Below are 23,638 nucleotides of genomic sequence, written 5' to 3'. Positions count from 1 at the left end.
GGTTAGTTCACCCAAATATTAAAATTCTGTCATTAATTACTCACCTTTGTGTCATTCCACACCCGTAAGACTTCAAAACCTCAGTCGAATGAGTCGGCTTTCTCACATATAACCCGGAAGTGCTGCACTGTGTTTACAATGTGAAAAGCATCAGAGACTGACACGGAAGAGAAGGAGTTTGTTTGTTTGTTTGTTTGTTTGTTTGTTGAACACAAAAAGTATTCTCGTCACTTCATAACAGTACCAGGTTATACCACTGTAGTCACATTTAACAATGTCTTTACTACCTTACTGGGCCTGGAAAGTAGTAACTGGGGGGTCAGAAAGCTCTTGAATTTCATCAAAACATGTTAATAATGGAAAATATTTGTGGTAATAGGTCAGTAAATTTTTGGAATTGATTATAGATCCTTTTTACATGACATCACACAGCTTCCGTTTGGACTCGATGCAGTGGATCCTCACTTTTGTCAGAATAGTGGAATATTAGCGCCGCTCGAATGAAGTGCACTCAATAGTTGTACATATGCCACAAATGTGGTTAGGGGATGACTGTAGTCGCCTAATTTCATATAAATCCAAGGTGAGGTATTTGGCAGATCTCAAACAAACTTTCCGATCGGTGAGATTTGCTGCTTGAAGTCGGAGGAGGAGTTGAATACATACTGAAGCATACATTTTCGGCTGCCTGTAGTAACCTGCAAACTTTGCTGTCTTTATTGCAGATGAAGCTGTTTATATGTATTTGTCAGTATTTGAAATAAACACGTTTCCGACATTTGTGTGCAGAAAAAAACCTTTTCATTCAATGCTTAATGTACTACTTTATTTCAGTGCCTTTATGTACAATAAAGATCAGCATAAGCTTATTCTTTTTAAATAGTCTATTCTATCAAAGTCTATTTTTTCAGTTTTATTTCGATAAATATGACATACATAATAATAAAAATTGTGTTTAATATAATACCATTTCTCTAAGCTGTTAATGTTGTAAAAACTGACTCCTGTACATGGCATTGTTACCATAGTAAAAAAACATCTTCATCATTCATCTCTTTATTGCAGAACAAGACTGTCGCATACAAAAATATACAGTTGATTTACAACAGTACTCATTGTTATAGCAGAATTAAATGAATCAAATAATTTCTCCAGGGAATAACATTAAATGAATGCTTCCGTTTTGTATTTTTAATATCTAAATATAAAGATTTGTTTTTAAAGACAATATTCTTGTTATTCCAAATAGGCTAACAGATTTGTGTGGACACACAATCATTATGATAAAACTGTGACAGCAATTCAAGGACACAACATTGCTAAAGTTTCTGCTTGCGGAAACCCTAAGTAAGGCAGTTACAGAAAGGAAATAATAAATAACGTTACCCAAAGAACCCAACTGTGTAGATTCTTGACATAAACAGTTCACATTTAAAGTTATTATAGCATTTAACTCCAATAATACGCTTCTGTCTAAAACATATAAAACGAATCACATGCCACCAGGGTTGGGGGTAACGCATTACAAGTAACGTGAGTTATGTAATCAGATTACTTTTTCAAGTAACTAGTAAAGTAATGCATTTCTATTAAATTTACTACAAAATATCTGAGTTACTTTTTCAAATGAGTAACGCAAGTTACGTTGACAGCTCTCGTGTCCCCATATTGAGAGAAATCAGGAGTGCAGAGGTGTTGTGTGCGCTGTGTGTAAACATGATGGTTTTTGTAGTTCTAGTCGAAATGTGAGCATACATTTACTCATTAACTTGCTTATTTAAAGGTTTGTTTGAGCTGCGCCCTCTACTGTACAGGCGTAAATTTGCGTTTCCTTCAGCCTGAGGTTTATTCATTTCACTTTTGGTGTGAAAGGGCCTTAACATTTGCCAAAAACAAACAAACAGCCCAGTCCAGATGAGAAAAAGTAACCCAAAAGTAACATAATGCATTACTTTCCATAAAAAAGTAACTAAGTAACACAATTAGTTATTTTTTTAGGCAGTAACGCAATATTGTAATGCATTACTTTAAATAATTTCCCCAACGCTGCATGCCGCCACCACCTCCATGATCTGCCTTTGTGTCATTTACACTGGAGTGACATTTAGTCCTTATAGCCTGGGGAAAATCATAAACCTTAATAAACGCTGATGCAATTTCATCCCCTGTCAACTCAGTGTTTGGTAAAACATGTCAACTCTGACTGTACAAATGAGCCACGTAATGGCCACGGGCAAAACTCAGAGATGAGAGCAAACTCACAGCATCACTGAGCATCACTAATGTACGACACCACCTGTCTGACAGAGATTTATGACTTATGACAACCAAACCCTGGTAAATCACCACCTTCAAACATTCTACATTGTATTTGTGACGTTGCATTATGGATTTGATCTGAATATGGGCTTTTGAAACCTCCCAACCGCTCTGTTTATCACAACAGTCTGCAGCCGTCAGCTGAGCCATATGGCTGTGCAAACAATCTCATGTAGGCGGATGGGACTCGCTAGTTCCTATTCAAGTCACTTGTCACAGTGTCTGTGCTATTCAGATGCTGCTTGTTGAGGGGAGGAGGCAGATCCCAGTCTGTCATTTTCAGCATGTCACCTAATTATTATTGCCGTATGAATTGCCATTCATGAGATGTTTGCTTGAAGTTTTATTTTGTCTTGTACTGGGGATGTCATTGAAATTATGGTAGTCTCACAGTCTAAAGTGAGTTGCCATGAGATTTATAATCGTCTCATTGTTCTGCTGCTGGAACTTGATTATTCAAGGGTTAAATACAGTTTCATGAGCCTTACAGCCTGACATGCTGTCTTCTCCTCCCTCTCGCTGTCCATTTGTGTTCCCTTTGGTCTGGTGTGCTTCCCTAGAGTGATATAGTGCAAGCTCAGCCACAATATAGCTGAATGTTTTGCCCTCTCTCTTCTGTCTCAAACAGCTTTGACTTTCTACTGTGAAGAATTCGGGATGCTGTACGTTTTAACATGCCCTGGAAGGCTTTTTGCACAGGACCATGGGAAAGTCACAAAACACATCCAACATCAGCCCAAAGCTATATTAAACTCAAGTGTGCACTACGCTATAGGGATGATTCGTGAAAAGGTGTCTTACTGCAAGTGGTAGGGTAACCTTACCTATTAAAATCCACTAAAATCTAAGTTTAGGTGTTTTTCATAGATGTTGAAATGGTTTATAAGAAAGATGTCCCAAAGCTTGGGGAAGAAGCTCATACTCTTCTGCTACACACTCAAAAGTATGTACTTTTTTCTTCACAAAAAACAGTACATACTTTTTGGGGGGTATTATAAGTAGGTGAATTGAGACACAGCATATGACTATAAGAATAACACAAGATGCATTGTTTTGAATGGGACAAAGCGTAGCGTGCAATATGGTGGAATAAGTCCTGCCTTCTGAATAATAGCCAATCAGCGACTGGTAAAGTCATCGCGCCACTGCAGCAGCCGTTAAAAGCTCCGGTTCATGTAGAAACAGTCAGACATGTGGTTCGTATCCACCTTATTCCAACGCCATATGATGCATTGTGCGAATTAAGGGTGTAACTTCCGTTAAAGGGGGGGTTGCATGCGATTTCACTTTTTTAACTTTAGTTAGTGTGTAATGTTGCTGCTTGAGTATAAACAGTATCTGCAAAGTTACAGCGCTGAAAGTTCAATGCACACGGAGATACTGTCTTTTAAAGTTATGGCATTTTATTGCCTACAAAAACGGGTGGTTTGGACTACAACGAGCTTCTTCCCGGGTTGGTGACATCATAAACCCTTGCTATTAACATAAACACGCCCCCGGGAACACGCAACAAAGTGGGCGAGGCCATGTGGCGCAGCATAATGAAAGCGGAAGAGTTGTTTACACCGAACGCGAGCTGCGCGACGCGACGCGTCAAAAGATATAGAACCCATTATAATCTGTGATATTTTCTACACTGGATGCGGCGCTGAAGACAGTTTCCAGAATCTACACGAGTTTAATGCTGGATTTACACAAAGACTTTTACTGAAAGATGAAGCAGTTCCCACTTTAAAAGCAGAAGCTGCTGTTTATCAGCCCCAAACTGTAAGTACGTTTTATTGTCTTTTAAACGTAATGTTATAGTTCTGTTGCTGTTTTTAATGCATCTAGGACGTATACAAAGAGCAACTCGTTTTTGCTAGCCAGTTAGCTAAATTCTAGTGCAACAAACACCAACAAACTTCTATGTTCATAGACAAACAGTTCATGCTATAAGTTAAACGCTACCTTTACAAAAATGCGACTACTCAGGCATGTATTTACTACAGGAAAGCTTTAATCAGGATAAAACTGTATATTGAAAGCTAACAAACAGCAGTGACAGCTTATCTAAACACTTTGACACAAATACTAAATGAAATACCATTCATAATCATCCTTCAAAAGCCGCGATTGCAGAGGTTCTGCTTTATCCTCTTCATCTGGGTCTGATTTGGCTCAATTTGATACAGCAATGTAGGCGCTATTATTTACTTTCCACCTAAGCGCGTAACTACGAATGGTAAGGGGCGTGGCGTTTCCGGACGCTTCAGCGAATCACGACAGACTGGGCCAGTAACCAACCTGCTGACCAATCTGAGCACATTGCGTATGTCGGAGGGAGTGGCTTCATAGAAGCAGGAAGTCAAACGAGCCGTTCATATGACAGTGGAAACAGAGGTGTAGAATTAAGATAAAATATATGAAAAATACAGCATTTAAAAAAACAACAAAGCATTAAGACAATAAACTGTGCCCGCAAAACACAATCAAGCCTAGAAAAAAAACATGTAACCCCCCCTTTAAGCTGTAAACAGTCAGTGAAAGGCTCGTTCTGTGAACACAGTAATAAGTTTTTTTAAAAAATTACATACAAAGAGATGCCATTTTTCTACTCACCCTTCAACCAACGAACACTGAAAGGGCATTTAAAATCAACAAGGTTTTAAACTTGACTCAAAAACTCAAAAATGTTTAAACTGAGAAAATGTATCATTTTAAGGGAAAAATAAGTTGATTTTAAATTTCATGGCATCAACACATCTCAAAGAAGTTGGGACAAGGCCATGTTTACCACTGTGTGGCATCCCCTCTTCTGCAAACGTCTGGGGACTGAGGAGACAAGTTGCTCAAGTTTAGGAATAGGAATGTTGTCCCATTCTTGTCTAATACAGGCTTCTAGTTGCTCAACTGTCTTCTTTGTCGCATCTTCCTCTTTATGATGCGCCAAATGTTTTTTTTCTATGGGTGAAAGATCTGGACTGCAGGCTGGCCATTTCAGTACCCGGATCCTTCTTCTACGCAGCCATGATGTTGTAATTGATGCAGTATGTGGTCTGGCATTGTCATGTTGGAAAATACAAGGTCTTCCCTGAAAGAGACGACATCTGGATGGGAGCATATGTTGTTCTAGAACTTGGATATACCTTTCAGCATTGATGGTGCCTTTCCAGATGTGTAAGCTGCCCGTGCCACACGCACTCATGCGAACCCATACCATCAGAGATGCAGCTTCTGAACTGAGCGCTGATAACAACTTGGGTTGTCCTTGTCCTCTTTAGTCCGGATGACATGGTGTCCCAGTTTTCCAAAAAGAACTTCAAATTTTGATTCATCTGACCACAGAACAGTTTTCCACTTTGCCACAGTCCATTTTAAATGAGCCTTGGCCCAGAGAAAACGTCTGCGCTTCTGGATCATGTTTAGATACGGCTTCTTTTATGAACTATAGAGTTTTAGCCGGCAACGGCGAATGGTACGGTGGATTGTGTTCACCGACAATGTTTTCTGGAAGTATTCCTGAGCCCATGTTGTGAGTTCCATTACAGTAGCATTCCTGTATGTGATGCAGTGCCGTCTAAGGGCCCGAAGATAACAGGATCCGGTATGGTTTTCCGGCTTTGACCCTTCTCAGATTCTCTGAATCTTTGGATGATATTATGCACTGTAGATGATGATAACTTCAAACTCTTTGCAATTTTTCTCTGAGAAACTCCTTTCTGATATTGCTCCACTATTTTTGGCCGCAGCATTGGGGGAATTGGTGATCCTCTGCCCATCTTGACTTCTGAGAGACACTGCCACTCTGGCTCACATTTTCAGGCTCTTTTTATACCCAGTCATGTTGCCAATTGACCTAATTAGTTGCAAATTGGTCCTCCAGGTGTTCCTTATATGTGCATTTAACTTTTCCGGCCTCTTATTGCTACCTTACTAACTTTTTTGGAATATGTAGCTCTCATGAAATCCAAAATGAGCCAATATTTGGCATGACATTTCAAAATAACTCACTTTCAACATCTGATATGCTATCTATATTCTATTGTGAATAAAATATAAGTTTATGAGATTTGTAAATTATTGCATTCTTTTTATTCATAATTTGTACAGTGTCCCAACTTTTTTGGAATTGGGTTTGTATATATATGTTCCCTAATAAAACATTTTCATGAACTTCAGCATTGCATGATACTATTTCAAAGTTATTTCCATCTTTTTTACAGATAATACATTTTATTTACCTATGAAAACAAACCTACGAAGAGACGTGAGGCTTTGAGGAGAAAAACGAGAGATTCTTCATGCATTCCAGTGAATTATCAATGGGACATATCGTAAATTATATCAGGAGAACAGACCACAAATGTGCAGTACATGTCCTTTTTCATACTATTACAGTGGAATACAAAGGGACAAAAGAAAATAATCACAAGGATAGAAAGCAGCAACTGAAAAGAGCTCTTGCCATAGATATTCTTGTTATAACATGCTATGTTAAAATACCAAACATTATGTTATTCTCATGATGTCTGAAAATAAAACATTGACAGCTCATTCAGTCAAACTGACGGATAAGCTTTATTTGTAGCGCAACCTTATGATTTGAAACTATTCATTTCAGTCTTTTTAAATGGAAGTTCCCCAAACCGGAAGTGCCACCCATAATTCAAAACACAGTAGGCTAGTCAGGAATAAGGTGGATAAAAACGCGCTCTTAGGACTGTGCATGCGCATTAGGTTGATCCAGCCTGAAAAATACCATTTTTTTGGTCATGATTTGAGTGCTTAGAAACAAACTTTATGAGACAGTTGTTGTCAGGTTTCATTGGTGATTTCAAATATGAAATTTACTCGAAAGCTTGGTGAACAGCTTTGGAGAATTTGATGTTTCCCCATTCAAAGAGATAGGAGTTGCACTTGAATGCCTGAGAGGCGTTTCAAAGATGGCCGCCGAGTGAAATGTCTTGTCTTAAAGGGACTCTGGTTGAATGTGTTTGCACCTTAGAATGCTTTTATGACATGAGATTAATGTAAACAGCCCACTGCAAACACCCTTGTAATTCACTTCAATCTTTTCAAACTTTATATGAATGATTATTTTATAGTAGGGATTATTTTATATAGAGATGCATGTGGCAAAGGGCTTTAAATGAATGAAGAATTGGATGAATATTATTAGCTTTACATCCAAAGGCAGTATTTTATACACTGTCCATTGATAATTTACCACCATTGTACTCAGTAATTATTCTTGCTGCTTTGATTATGGGGACAATGAAGTAAACTACCCCCACATGACCAATAATGCAATTCATTAATGACTCGTAGTGAACCTTAATCAAACATCCACAAACATATCCATGTGTGGTTATTAATACAGAGACCATATGGACTCATTTTAGAACAAATTAACTATATATTCAAGCCAATACATTGTCAGGGTTTTTTAATTTTTTTTATCTACTTCATTAGGCTTCATTTGCATCTGTTGTGCTGCTGCATGTATGATGTCTTCCGTGAACTCCTCTGGATTCTGTGAAACTGGCCAGACAGTCAGTGGTATAATTCTTCTCACAAGCCCTGCCTGTCACTGAGACACTCGTTTTTTTCTCTTTACACAATAGTAGAGGAGACGTTTACCTCTATATGTTTCCATTTAAGGAATCCTCCCTTGCATCTGGCCTAGATATGTAAACGCAGTGTCCTTCGCTGACAACATCATCATCCATCTCTCTAGGAATGTGGGATCCACACAAACTGTCCCTTAGACCTGGAGCAACTATAAATATGAATGCCTACAAAAACAATTCATGATGAAAGAAAGATTTTGGGTGCCTTCCAGCCACTAGTAGCTTTGTATTGTTTGTGGAGAATCACACTTTGAACTCTTCCCCAAGTGAACATGAAAACAGAGCAGCACGTTTGTTTTGTTTATGTCTGAACGCAGCTGTGTGTGATTTTTGAGGAGAATCAATGCTTTCAGCTGCTGAATAGACATGATTTTGCCACACACTCTGTTGTGTAACTGAATACAGCAGCTCTGTTGTCTGTGGCAGGGGTGAGGTTGTTGAGGTCAGTGCCCAGCACACACTGGGCAGGATATAATGTTATTTGCAAGACAGGAAATAAAGACAGACATTGCCCATCAGCAGACCCAGATGGAAGCTGCAGACTTTTCTTGCATTTTCTGCAAATGTGCAAAAATTGTGCCTTTAGGGATACATCAGCTTGTCACTGGGGCAGTACACATTTTACAACCACAACTACAACTATGAATATTTTATGGGTGAATAAGGTACAAATATCCCTTTAAGGGGGCCAGTGACAAGCTGTTGTACCTCTAATTGTTGCATCTGTGGAAAGGAAATGGTTATTTAAACAAACATGCAAGGGCTCAGATGTTATACTGTACTTGAACTTACTATAAGAAATCTACATGTAGACCAGGGGCCATATTCATAAAACATCTTAAGGCTAAAAGTAGCTCCTAACTTGCCGATTTAGGAGAAACTCTTAAAAATAATGGGCATGTCAGTCCTAATTTTAGGAGTCCTAAATTTTTGTATTTCACAAAGCATTTTAGTGCTAAAAGTAGCTCCTAAATCTGTGAAATGTTAGGCGTAGTCAAGAGGACTCCTAAATCACTGAGACTAAATCACAAACCGTCCTAATCCACCCAAAGACACTGAACACCATTGAGGCAATAGCGATCGAGCCTTAAGTGATGAACTTTTTCTTCATAAATGCAATACAATTTGATTTATAGATTTGAATCTATGATGAGATGCCAAAAAAAAAAAACCTTTAACAACCTTTAACAAATAAATATATATAAGCGTAATTGGTGTGCTGTCCAAGGGGATGGAGGGCTCCAAGCTTGGAATTTAGCCCAAACCCACAGTTCTCCCCGTATCCCCAGCCGAGAGTGAGGAGCGGGGTGGCAGAGGGATGCAGAAAACTGTCGAAGTAACTATAGGCGAGTCGACTATAAGCTCTCGTCTGTGTATATATTCCTCCTCTCGAGCTGATTAGTAAGACCGTTTGAATGTGTTTCTCCCAAACTTTGTTCATAAAACATAATTTGTCGCTTGCATTTTGCATTCTCTTGAGATGAAGACATCCAAGAGGTGGACAATTAACTGTATATACTAGTTTAATTAGTGACACTTAGCCTACATTTTAAAACCTTTATTTGAATATGGCAACATTTTATTAAAAATATTTATTTGAATAGGGCAACCTTTGTATTTTAAAACCTTTATTTGAATATGGAAACATGACACCTCATTCTACAATATTTCTATGATTAAATTGCTGACTTCTCCCCCATCAGCCAATCACTGTGTGTTTACTCCATAGCAACGAGGTCAACCTTACTCTTAGCTTGATTAAGGTGATACAGAGGATATTTTCATCGACTGAGAAACCAAAGACTGTTAGTGAGTTTTTGAAATGCGAGGGAACGCCTCCTAAAACTCGTGCACGAGTATTGAAACACGAGTGTTTACCACCGGCATTCACTGTGTCGTGTTAGTGGATTCATTATGTTGGACTCACCGCAGGTAACTCATAATCTGCAGTTGTTACTCCTGTCTCCGGACAAAAACATTGCATGCGGCGCCTGTGGAGTGTGGAAAGTTACTGGAGAGTGCAGTCGCACACATTGGCAGAGGGCCAATCGTTTACGCGATGATCGCATAAACTATTGGCTGATATTTTTAAGGCCCTACCTCATGCACAGATGATGTATATTAATATTATTCATTTCAGTGAATCTAATAAATAGTCTTTTATCAGTTAGTAAAGACAGTTTCAAGTAATATTGCAAAAATGTATAAAACAAAACATCCTCTTTAGCACCTTTAAGACTTCAGTCTATTCCTTAGTAAACGTTTCTCTCAGCAGCTGTGTGAATAGGTTTTAAGTGAAAACTCTTAGCTAAGAACTTTTACTGCTATTTGGGAGAACTTTTAGTGGTAAGATAAAATGTTTTGTGTCATTACAATTACACATTACTAATTACACTCTAGTTTCAAGTATTTGCAAATTCCCAAATTTCCTGTTTTTGGCACAAAACAAAACAGTAGAACAAAATGAAAACCCATAACAAAACAAGACAGAAAACCAAAAGAAAACAAATACCTAAATGTTTGTTGAAACAAGCAAACAAAAAATCAGAAAAAGACAACAAAAAACAAGACGAAAAACAAAAGAAAACAAACACCAAAAACAAAACAATAAAACAAAAGTGCAAAAAAATTTTTTTGACACAAAACGTCTTGGTTACGTATGTAACCCTCGTTCCCTGAAGGAGGGAACGGAGACGTACGTCAGTAGTGACCGACGAATTGGGATATCGCTTAGAGAGCCCTATCAGCTTCGTGTAAACTAAAACAAGCCAATGGAATTGGCGTGCGATATTTGCATAATGCGCACCGCCTCCGACAGGTGTATATAAATAGGAAGCAGATGCAATCGCACTCTGTTTTTCGCTGAGGAGACAACTGGTGTCCGCGCTACAGCGAGGGTACAGAAACTGTGGCGACAGGACGTACGTCTCCATTCCCTCCTTCAGGGAACGAGGGTTACATACGTAACCGAGACGTTCCCTTTCAGTCGGTCACGTTCGACGTACGTCAGTAGTGACCGACGAATTGGGATCCCAACTAAAGCGCCACAGTTACGAAACCCCTTCCAGTGCCCAGCGCAAGCTCAGCCGCCCATAGCACCAGCTGGACGGAGAAGGGGGCGAGCCCACGCCGAGAGAGTTTACTGCTGTCTAACCAATACCCACTAAGTAAACTACTCTACACTGGGGAAGCGAACCCATAGGGGACGCTGCGGAGGCCACTACCTACCCAATGGGGGAGGAGTTTACGTGGAGAATACACATATGGACTGGCCCGGGGGGCAGTACGCATATGGAGTCCCTGGGATGGCTCCACCTGGTTAGGGGGAGACTCATCTGACAGGTGACAGCAGAGCTGGCTCTGCTAAGGGAAAGACACGGACTCGGCCCGTAGGGAGTTTTAGACCGCTCACGTAGAGGGGTCACGACATATGGGCCCCAGCCAACAAACAGCGTCAGCGACGGATGTAGGCCTGGCATCAGACACTCCGCAATGTCCGAGCCGAAGGGGGAGGCGGAGGAACTCGACAGGGTTCGCCAAGCGGGGAACACAACTGGAGTGAAAGTATGCACGTATCCGGCCAGGGGGCGGGAATGGCATTGCAAGCCGACACTTAGAGCGGGTACAACACGTCTACCGACTAGTGGATGCGAGTACACGTGAAGATACCGGCTCTACACGTAGGCTATAAAACCTAGCGAACATGTTAGGTGTCGCCCAGCCCGCAGCTCTACAGATGTCTGTCAGCGAGGCGCCATGAGTCAGAGCCCAGGAGGAGGCCACCCTTCTGGTGGAGTGGGCTCTCAACCCGAGCGGGCAAGGCACGCCCTGGGAATCGTACGCCAAGGCGATGGCATCCACTATCCAGTGGGCCATCCTCTGCTTGGAGACAGCCTTTCCCTTCTGCTGGCCTCCGTAACAGACGAAGAGCTGGTCTGAGGTCCTGAAGCTTCGCGTTCTGTCCACGTAAACGCGCAGAGCGCGGACGGGACAGAGCAAAGCTAGGGCTGGGTCTGCCTCCTCCGAGGGCAGCGCTTGCAGGTTCGCTACCTGATCTCTGAAGGAAGTGGTAGGAACCTTGGGCACGTATCCAGGCCGGGGTCTCAGGATGACGTGAGAATCACCGGGCCCGAATTCTAGGCACGCTTCGTCGACCGAAAATGCATGCAGAACCCCTACCCTCTTCAGGGAAGCCAATGCAACCAGAAGAACCGTCTTGAAAGACATTAGTTTCAGGTCGACTGATTGCAAAGGCTCAAAGGGATGACCCCGGAGAGCTGTGAGAACCAGGGTCAGATCCCAAGAGGGTACGCAGGAAGGGCGAGGAGGATTCAGTCTCCTCGCCCCCCTCAGGAACCTGACGATCAGATCGTGTTTCCCCAGGGACTTACCCTCAACTGCGTGGTGATGTGCGGCGATAGCGGCAACATATACCTTCAGGGTGGAGCGAGACAGCCTTCGCTCCAACCCTTCTTGCAGGAAGGAAAGCACGGATGCGACCGAACATGATCGGGGGTCCTCTCGGCGAGAGGCGCACCATTCGACGAACAGGTTCCACTTCAGCGCATAGAGACTCCTAGTGGAAGGAGCTCTAGTGGAAGTGATGGTGTCTATGACCGCTTGCGGGAGATCACTCAGAACCTCCGCATCCCGTCCAGGGACCACACGTGGAGGTTCCATAGATCGGGACGCGGGTGCCACAGGGTGCCCCGTCTCTGAGTCAGGAGGTCCTTCCTCAGAGGAATCGGCCAGGGAGGGGCTGTCGCGAGGAAGTCCGAGAACCAGGTCCGAGTGGGCCAGTACGGAGCCACTAACAGAACCTGCTCCCCGTCCTCCCTGACCTTGCACAGGAGTTGAGGTTGAGCACACCTGGGACATGAGTGGCCCGAAGGGACCTCAGATGCTTCTGACTCCACAACAAGAGATGGCGGGCGAGTTGTGACATGCGACGGGAGCGTAGACCACCTTGACGGTTGATGTACGCAACGGCCGCAGTGCTGTCTGAGCGGACTAGAACGTTCTTGTCTGACAACAGCTTCTTGAAGCGGGCCAGCGCAAGATGTACCGCTAGCAACTCGAGGCAATTGATATGCCAATGCAGCTGAGGCCCCGTCCAAAGGCCCGCCACTGCATGCCCGTTGTACGTGGCCCCCCATCCCGTGGCAGAGGCATATGTGGAGACCACAGCATGCCTGGACACTTGTTCGAGGGGTACTACGGCCCGCAGGAACGAAGGGTCCGACCACCGGACAAGGGTGCGACGGCAGCTCGGTGTCACGGGGACACGGAGCGTGCCGCACTGCCACGCCCATCTCGGGACCCGGCCGCGGAGCCAGTGTTGAAGCGGCCTCATATGGAGCAATCCGAGCGGCGTGACCTCGGCTGCAGATGCCATATGCCCCAGGAGCCTCTGAAAGTCTTTCAGTGAGGCCGCTGTCCTGCGCTTGAGCGAGCTCAGGCAGTTCAACACCGACTGGATGCGCGCCTTGGTGAGACGTGCAGTCCGTTGCTCTTGTCCCAGTTGACCCGAAGACCCAACCGGCTGAGGTGAGCTAAAACCATGTCCCTGTGTTCGTACAACTTCAGGAAGGAGAGTCTCGACCTCAGCACCGCGATAGTCATGTTCCCGCAATGGGAACATGAACCATCCACAAAAGCTGCTTCAGCGTGTTGAACGCCCAAACACGAGATGCAACGATTGTGCCCATCAGCAGGGACCAGGGAACGACCACACCCATTAACGCACAGACGAAATGACATACTGTCAGGGTTCGTCTGTAAAGCTCTTTTAGAAGGGGAAACAGTCAACTCGCACGTGCTGAAGCACAAAGGGAGTGACGCGATGTGCCAGGTACACCACTCCCTGGACACACCGAGGAACCGGCCCAAATCGCAAAACACACTCTTTCACTCTAGGCGTGTTGCTGTGAAAACAGCAGTTGAGAGCTATAGCTCGGCTCCTCGGAAGCTCGCGACCTCGCTGAAGCGCTGTAACTACCAGCACACGGCTTGCTGAGAATCCTCTTCTGAGGCAGTTTAGTTTTTCTCAGGAAGAAAGGAGTCTTCTGAAAACAGGACACCACTGTATGGCTCCGAAGCGAAAGACAGAGTGCGATTGCATCTGCTTCCTATTTATATACACCTGTCGGAGGCGGTGCGCATTATGCAAATATCGCACGCCAATTCCATTGGCTTGTTTTAGTTTACATGAAGCTGATAGGGCTCTCTAAGCGATATCCCAATTCTTCGGTCACTACTGATGTACGTCGAACGTGACCGACTGAAAGGGAACAAAAGACCATAACAAAACAAGGCAGAAAAACAAAAGAAAACAAACAACACCAAAAACAAACAAACCAAACAAAAAATGATACAAAACAAAAGTGGAATTAGATTATAAGAAGTATAAGAGAATGAAAGACTTGAAAATAGTCTTTTAGTGTATCTATATACAGCTCATACAGTAGATGTGATGATACATTTAAGATTTCTGCATCAGTCACTCATAAAACCACCATCACAAAGCCTCCGAATTGCTTGTTTGGGGTTTTGGTAAGTGCTGTTTAAATGAGTGGGGCTGATGATAGCTCACATTACTGCTGAAACCACCATCTCTCTGACCTGCTTTGATGTTTGCTTTGTACTTTTGCTAATGGGTTGTTTGATGTGTGTATGAACAAGCACATTCCCTTGTTTATGCAAAACAACATAAATAGTTTGACTGTGATAATTTATCACATAATATGTGAGCTTTTCTCTCGCGCACTCTCTCTCTCTTCATCTCTGTCAATTCAATACAGTACTAGAAGGCAACAGAGACTATAGGCAATAGTGAACATATGAAGAACTACAGGTTTTCTAATAAAAATGTCAATGGCACTTACCAGTGCAACGCAATCTGGTTGTTAAGGAGTTCTGTGTGTTTGCTAGGTGAATGTGTTCTGACTCACGGCCCTGATATACTTCAGGTAAGCAGTAAGGTACTCGAGGCTGTGCTGTATCATGAATAAGTCACGGCTGAAGGGCGTTGTTAGGCACGACGTGAAGCAGAGTAACCCCTTCAGCCGTGACTTATTCACGATACAGCACTAGCCTCGAGTACCTTATTGCTTTTATAAACCGGTTACAACACAATACAAATATTAAAGCCAAAAATATGTATCAATGCAACTTTCATGAATTAAAGTTTCACCAAAAGCCTTCCTTCCACCAGAAAAAATAGTCCCTGATCGTGAACAGCGACAGAAGTTACATTATTACACCATTAGATGGCAGCAAAGACTGTCTTTATGAGTGTATCAGTCAGTAGCAAAGACTTTTACATTGAAAAGACTGAATTGTTGTGAACACGGAACTGACAAATGCTTTGACTAGCGCTGTCAGTCACGGGAAAACCCCTTAACTGTTAAAAGGACAAGATAATACATTGCAACAAATGTTTATTATGAACATATGACTGACCTGAAGGAAAATGCTAAATCTGAATGCAGGTAATAAACTCACTCACTCGATCTCTTTCTCACAATACTCTTCTTCATAATACAGCAAGCTTCAATTAACAATATTGAGAACAAAAGGTTTACGTTGCTAAGAGTGGTTGCAAAATCAAAGAACAAACTGATGTGACATCATTTTGAACAAGACCAAAATGACGTTCGTTTGGTTTTCGTTTCGGGAATTCAAAACAGCTTGCCAAATCAAATTTTCTGGAAAAGTTCACCCATTGGTCTGTGGCGGTTACGTCATAGGTAGGTGTGGCTCGGAGGCTCCGCCTTCTTTGATGTGGAAATCAGTGTTGCCAACTTAGCAACTTAACAGATTAGCGACTTTTCAGACCCCTTTAGCAACTTTTCTTTTTTCAAAATAGCAACTTGTGATAAATCTAGCGACTATTTGGACTGCTGGTTAACCTAGTCAGTCGCTATATCATACTCTTTCCGTTTCCATTGAAAATATGTAAATGAGAACAGGTTTATTTGATATTCGGCTTCATATTGTATTAAAATAGTATACAGTATGCCGACAGTTGGTGCTTTACATCATCTAGTGACATTTAGCTATTTTTTGAGCAGGTTTTAGCTACTTTCCATTGAAAATAGTTGTTCAGTCCATTGAGGTCGGACGTCCACTATGATCTTTACTGCCATTTTCTCACTGCTGTTATTTTTTGCTTACATCTAAACAGCGTGGGTGGAGTCTGGATGTTCGCTAACAGTACACAGGTCACGTGTTTTGAACTTCTTTTTGCCCCTAAGTGAAGAACAAAAAAGAACTTCACGTGATTATATTGGGGCCTTCAAGTGAAGTCACCAAGTCTCTATGATATTTTGGTTTTTAGATATGTCTTGAGTCTCTCCCTCAAGTTTTTTTTTTTATCATCTTCAAGGTGAAAATTGTGATAATAGCATCCCTCTCCACAACAGGCCTCAAGATTTGAATTACAAATTACATGCTGAACTTTCATAGTTAAATTTAGTGGATTTGTTTATGTGTGAGCAATAGTAGTAGTGATATAAATACCTGAACAAAGTTCAGAGAGGATATACCAGTTAATAAATCCCACAAACATCAGGATCTGAATGTATGTGTTATGGGTGTAGATAAGTCTGTGTCTCTGGCCTTTCCCTCTGAGCTTTTAATATTTAATAGTGTTCTGGCTGATCAGAGAGCAGTCTGCTGCTATAACTGGCCTGATCGTGATGCTTTACCGTCTGACCAGCTCTGATTGAAACTGAAGCCTGGCTTTAATCCATGACATTTCACCTGTCAGTCTGAACTGTCCAGGCACTGGAGCCGTTGAGTTACTTCACGCTGCGCTCTTCTAGATGTCACGGCTCGTCATTTCAGACTGTTTGCACATAAATCACTTTATGTTTGACTTCCGCTGTGCCAGCCTCCAATCATAAGATATTATTTACACAATACTCATTTACATACGCTGTTGTGATTGTTGGATATGCTAGTCTGTGTTGACACACCTGCTTCTCATGGGTGGAAAGGCAGATGTTGTCTGAGGCCCAATGAAAATTGTGTTTTTAAGAATCTAGTTTGGGACAGATCCATTTTATCACCATGCAAGGAAGATTTTTAACATCTTTCTCAGGTTTAACTGCAAATTTGGGAAATTTTTTTTTTTTTTTTGTAGCCTCATTTATCACTTTTATTTATTCATGGCTCCCACCTGGGCTGGACATTAACACCCGTTAACCTGGGTGGATTTCAGCAGTGGCGTGTAACGCAGTCACTCCTACTAGCCACTTTGGCAGGTTGAATTTTATATATAATATAGAAAATTTTCAATTGTAGTATTTTAAAAAGGCATATGAATTAATAAACTAAGTGCAATGTAGTGTTGTCAAAAATACTGTATTTCCGATACATATCCATACTGAAATATCTGAAACGCTTCCAATACTAATTTAACCCGCAGAACAGATACACGATACCAGCTGATCTTTCTCTCTCCTCTCACTCACCCGTTTCATTTGCTCCGGAAGAATATTGTTGGTGTTTCAAGGCTTGAATTTCGGTGTGGGATTGCGCGTATTGTGCATAATTTTACTCGTTCCCGCAGATTTTGTGCTCACACCCAAAGTAAGCATACGCAGTTATTTTCCGTTGCTTATTGCACTTAAACAGTCAAATACACACAAAATAATGTCAAAATGCCAGTCTTGACGAGTATTCACGTAAACACATTCAAGTAAACAAACAGTTGAGAAAGAAAATGCATGTGTAACAGTCAGGTCTTAAAGTGACAGCAGCCTAATATACCTGCTGCCAAATTATGAGATCATATTAAAAATATCTATATGGCAGTTTTTTCTCATGGTATTGATGTGGCATTTGAGCAAAAAGTTCTTGTCAAGCCCTGCCTCCCACTCTACTCCATCAAGAAATAAAAATAAAAATAATTTGAAGAGAATGCCTCTGTACTACAGTAATTTCAGAGTCTTGATGCTGAATTTAAATCTTCTCTCATCTCTTAGGTAATTTTTCCACCATTCTTGAGTTTTGGTTCTCTTATTCCTATCATTTTTATTTCAGATCTTTCACTGACACACTAAAGAAGGCTTTTAGGGGCAATCCAAAGCTGAATCATCTGCTGTGTTTCAACAGAGGTGTTGCTCTATGTGTCAGAGGGAAATCTGAAAGAGCAGCTTGAGTGTTTTAAAATGTAGCATATAGAAATGTGTAAACTCCCACTGTAGCAGCTACCTCAGTATCACTCCCTCTTTCTTATGAAAATATAAAGGTCTAGTTCACTGTACAGTGCAATAAAAGTACACCATAAGCACCAATCAAGAATAAATGTGGAATTTCTTTATTCAGTGACTGTGAAAAGATTTACTGTATGATAATTCATAAAAATGTTCCCTTGGAGTCTCAAAATAGCATCAATTAATCAGTCCCAGTAGTGAAGACAGTCTCTCGGATGAATGGGCACACCACGATTTCCCAGAAACGCCTCTGAAGTTCCAGTCATTAGGTCCGTCTCTGAGTTACAAGCCTCCATCGAACAGCCTGTGTTCAGCACTTTGTCTGATTTTACAGAGGAGGGAGCATGGAGGAAGATAGATGTGTGGAGCAGTCCAGCAGTAACATATCTCTGACTTATAGCTCCTATTGACTGCTGTGCTGAGTGATGGCATTGTTAATGTCTGCGTGGGATAAATAGCAAGGAAAGGGTCAAATTTACTGCCGATTAGCCGCCTTTCTGAACGGTGATGAAAAACCTAGTATTGATTCTACCTGGTAATCCTATACAGAACTACAGACGCGCTGTTGTTTAAAGCACAAGGTGAAATGAGGGGAAGAGGTTTAACGCCCTGTGAAAAATCTCTCAGGATTACAGTATTATAGACATCGCTTGATTTACAGCCTGTTACAGCATGTTTGATCTCTCTCACTTTGTGCCATTTAACCCGTCCCTGTCTTTTGCAGGACATTAGCGGCATACAGTACATGTGAGCGTTTATGTGTTTTTCTTATAAATATGGTGCATTATTTTCTTTCTTTTCTGTTTTAAGACAAAAATAACTTTATAACTTGCAATTCTGACTTTATATCTTGCAATTCTGACTTTATATCTTGCAATTCTGACTTTATATCTTGCAGTTTTGACTTTATAACTCAATTCTGACTCTATAACTCACAATTCTGACTTTTTAACTCAATTCTGACTTTATAACTTGCAATTCTGACTTTATAACTCAATTCTGACTTTATATCTTGCAGTTCTGACTTTATAACTCACAATTCTGACTTTATAACTTGCAATTCTGACTTTATAACTCAATTCTGACTCTATAACTCACAATTCTGACTTTTTAACTCAATTCTGACTTTATAAATTGCAATTCTGACTTTATATCTTGCAGTTCTGACTTTATAACTCACAATTCTGACTTTATATCTTGCAGTTCTGACTTTATAACTTGCAGTTCTGACTTTATATCTTGCAGTTCTGACTTTATAACTCACAATTCTGACTTTATATCTTGCAGTTCTGACTTTATAACTTGCAGTTCTGACTTTATATCTTGCAGTTCTGACTCTATAACTCACAATTCTGACTTTTTAACTCAATTCTGACTTTATAAATTGCAATTCTGACTTTATATCTTGCAGTTCTGACTTTATATCTTGCAGTTCTGACTTTATAACTCACAATTCTGACTTTATATCTTGCAGTTCTGACTTTATAACTTGCAGTTCTGACTTTATATCTTGCAGTTCTGACTCTATAACTCACAATTCTGACTTTTTAACTCAATTCTGACTCTATAACTCACAATTCTGACTTTATATCTTGCAGTTCTGACTTTATAACTTGCAGTTCTGACTTTATAACTTGCAATTCTGACTTTAGAACTAAATTCTGACTCTATAACTCACAATTCTGACTTTTTAACTCAATTCTGACTTTATAACTTGCAATTCTGACTTTATAACTCAATTCTGAATTTATAACTCAATTCTGACTTTATATCTTGCAGTTCTGACTTTATAACTTGCAGTTCTGACTTTATATCTTGCAGTTCTGACTTTATAACTCACAATTCTGACTTTATATCTTGCAGTTCTGACTTTATAACTTGCAGTTCTGACTTTATATCTTGCAGTTCTGACTTTATAACTAAATTCTGACTCTATAACTCACAATTCTGACTAATAACTCACAATTCTGACTTTATATCTTGCAGTTCTGACTTTATAACTTGCAGTTCTGACTTTATATCTTGCAGTTCTGACTTTATAACTCACAATTCTGACTTTATATCTTGCAGTTCTGACTTTATAACTTGCAGTTCTGACTTTATAACTTGCAATTCTGACTTTAGAACTAAATTCTGACTCTATAACTCACAATTCTGACTTTTTAACTCAATTCTGACTTTATAACTTGCAATTCTGACTTTATAACTCAATTCTGAATTTATAACTCAATTCTGACTTTATATCTTGCAGTTCTGACTTTATAACTTGCAGTTCTGACTTTATATCTTGCAGTTCTGACTTTATAACTCACAATTCTGACTTTATAACTCACAATTCTGACTCTATAACTCACAATTCTGACTTTATATCTTGCAGTTCTGACTTTATAACTTGCAGTTCTGACTTTATAACTTGCAATTCTGACTTTAGAACTAAATTCTGACTCTATAACTCACAATTCTGACTTTTTAACTCAATTCTGACTTTATAACTTGCAATTCTGACTTTATAACTCAATTCTGAATTTATAACTCAATTCTGACTTTATATCTTGCAGTTCTGACTTTATAACTTGCAATTCTGAATTTATAACTCAATTCTGACTTTATATCTTGCAGTTCTGACTTTATAACTCACAATTCTGACTTTATAACTTGCAATTCTGACTTTATAACTCAATTCTGACTCTATAACTCACAATTCTGACTTTTTAACTCAATTCTGACTTTATAAATTGCAATTCTGACTTTATATCTTGCAATTCTGACTTTATAACTCAATTCTGAATTTATAACTCACAATTCTGACTTTATAACTCAATTCTGACTTTATAACTCAATTCTGACTTTACAACTGACAATTCTGACTTTGTCTTGCAATTCTGACTTTATATCTTGCAGTTCTGACTTTATAACTTGCAATTTTGATTTTATAACTCAATTCTGAATTTATAACTCACAATCCTGACTTTATAACCCAATTCTGACTTTATAACTCACAATTCTGACTTTATATCATGCAATTCTGACTTTATAACTCAATTCTGAATTTATAATATACTTGATATCTCAATTATGATTTTATATCTTGCAATTTTGACTTTATAACTTACAATTCTAAGAAAAAAAGTCAGAATTGTGAGAGATAAACTCGCAATTACGAGACAAACAGTCATGTCTGATGAGTTACAGTGCACGCTGAAGTTTAATATTTAAAGGTTAAGAATAATTAGTAGTAATATTGAAGCTTTCCTTTAGAAATTGCCACTAATATAATCTTGACCTTGACCAATGCAATTATCTGATCTCAGCTAATTAGAGAGATATAAAGAAAGAGAGAGAGAAAGTGAGTGAGAGGAATATTGATATACCATCTGTCTCTATTCCATAGAAATTCCCTACTGAATATTGCCAGCAAAAACTAGAGCACTGCTGTCCAAGAGTACAGAGAAAGCCAGATAGATGAAATAAATGTGAACAATCCCAGCTGAGAGATGTCAGTCCAGCTGTTTTGTTTGTTGTTTGTCCTGTTTTGGATGGTTGTACAAGATTTTAAATGCTACACTTGAGATCTGAAAATTGCAAATAGATTCATTAAGTATGTTTATGCAGTTGTAATCAGGTAACAGCAGGTTTTTGTGTAGTTGGACTACAATGTTTAAATGACAATTTAAAAAATCTTGTATTAGCATGACTGAAATCATAAATTTTCAAAGTGCATATAGTGGTGAAGGTCACAGTGACACTGAAACCCATTTGTGTTCACTATCCACTGATCCTATTAGAGTAATTAAGATGTACAGTATGTGTCCTTTTAGTAAGGACGGTTGTTTGTAAGTTTAGAGTGCTGTGCTATTCATAAAAGAAGTCTTTGATCTTATGAATCTATATGACATTTTATATTGTCCTGTTAGATTGTGGTTTTGTAGAACAGACTCAAGAGGAGAGAATCAGTGCTCTTTTTCTCTTATCTTTCTCACCATCAATGCTTCATCACAGAAGACATACTATATTTTATCCAGCACACACACACACACACACACCCCAGAGATAAGGAAGTGCTGATGTTAAATACTGAAGATCGTGTCTCTCATGTCCAGTGGACAGTCACGCAATCAAAAGGTCAGTGACTGTCAGACAGGCCACCAGACACACACACAGTCCTGTCCTCCAATCAGAGCTCTGATCTGACAGCATCACTGGTGTAGTGAGGTCAGGAGAGGTTGTGATTCTTCAGTGCATGCAGATGACAGGAGGATGAGAGAGCAGCTGGGTTTATTTTAGCTTTTTATTTTGAGCTTTTCACTGCTGGCTGAGGCAATGTGAGAGAAAGAGGTGTGTGTGTGTGTGTGTGTGTGTGTGTGTGTGTGTGTGTGTGTGTGTGTGTGTGTGTGTGTGTGTGTGTGTGTGTGTGTGTGTGTGTGTGTGTGTGTGTGTTGGTTTTTGTGGTTTACGAGGACTTTTGACCTGAATACGCACCGGCATTACGGGGACATTTGGGTTTATGAGGACACAGGCCATGTCCTTGTAATTCCGGCAATGTAGATGCCTTTCTCTATGTCCCAGAAGCACCCTCTCCAATTTTCGCGGCATGTCCTTATATACCACAAAAACCTGATTTTATACCATACACTGTGTATCCTCTGTGTACGAGAGTGCGCCCCTGCAGCCGGGTCCTGGTACTGTACCGGCGTCATCGAAAATTTGCATTTTTCACACAAGTGTAAGTATTGAGGCCTGTGATTGGTCAGATCGGTACTGGTAGGCGGGAAATCACGAAAACAAGATGGCGCCGACGGGCGGAGCCTAATTCCGCAGCTCCTATTGGTTGCATACGCAATGAACAACAGCGAGACAAGATGGCGCCGGTGGGCGGAGCTTCATTCAGCTTCAGCATAGGTCTGTATAACAAGCGAGTTAATGCAAAATACTAATTATTTAAGTGTTATTGCCTATAATTTTTTATTTGTGAATTAAATATATGAATAAATAGTGATCCTCGATTAAAAATATCCCTTAAATGTCATGTAATAAAGTATAAAAATAACTTGAATGCTGTTTACTCAGTATTTATACAGTTTATTTAGCTCGTTAGCATATGCTATTCATGTAAACACAACCACACATTAACTCGTGCGCTCACATCACATATATTTATTATTATTATTTTAATCCCGCGTATATTATATTAAGTATGGTTTATAATAAGAGTCTTCGCGTTCATTTCCTGTTTGGGCCGGATAGAAGCTGCACCTGAGAAGACATCTGAGCACCTGATGGAGGCTACTATTATTTTAAAGGTAAGTTGTTCTGCTTTTTAAATGCTTGTGGGTCCGTTTGGCTTGTTTGTTCATGTTTTGTAAGCTCTTTGCAGCTCGTTTTACAGTTATAAAGCAGCTAGCTCGCGATGCTAACGGCGCTAGCGAGATTGTGATTGTGTTTAAAGACTGTCAGGAGGGAATCAGCGATGCTTGTCATTTAAAGCTG

This window comes from Chanodichthys erythropterus, chromosome 20 (assembly GCF_024489055.1).
Source record: "Chanodichthys erythropterus isolate Z2021 chromosome 20, ASM2448905v1, whole genome shotgun sequence".
NCBI classification, from domain to species: domain Eukaryota; kingdom Metazoa; phylum Chordata; class Actinopteri; order Cypriniformes; family Xenocyprididae; genus Chanodichthys; species Chanodichthys erythropterus.
This window is presented reverse-complemented; position numbering follows the sequence as displayed.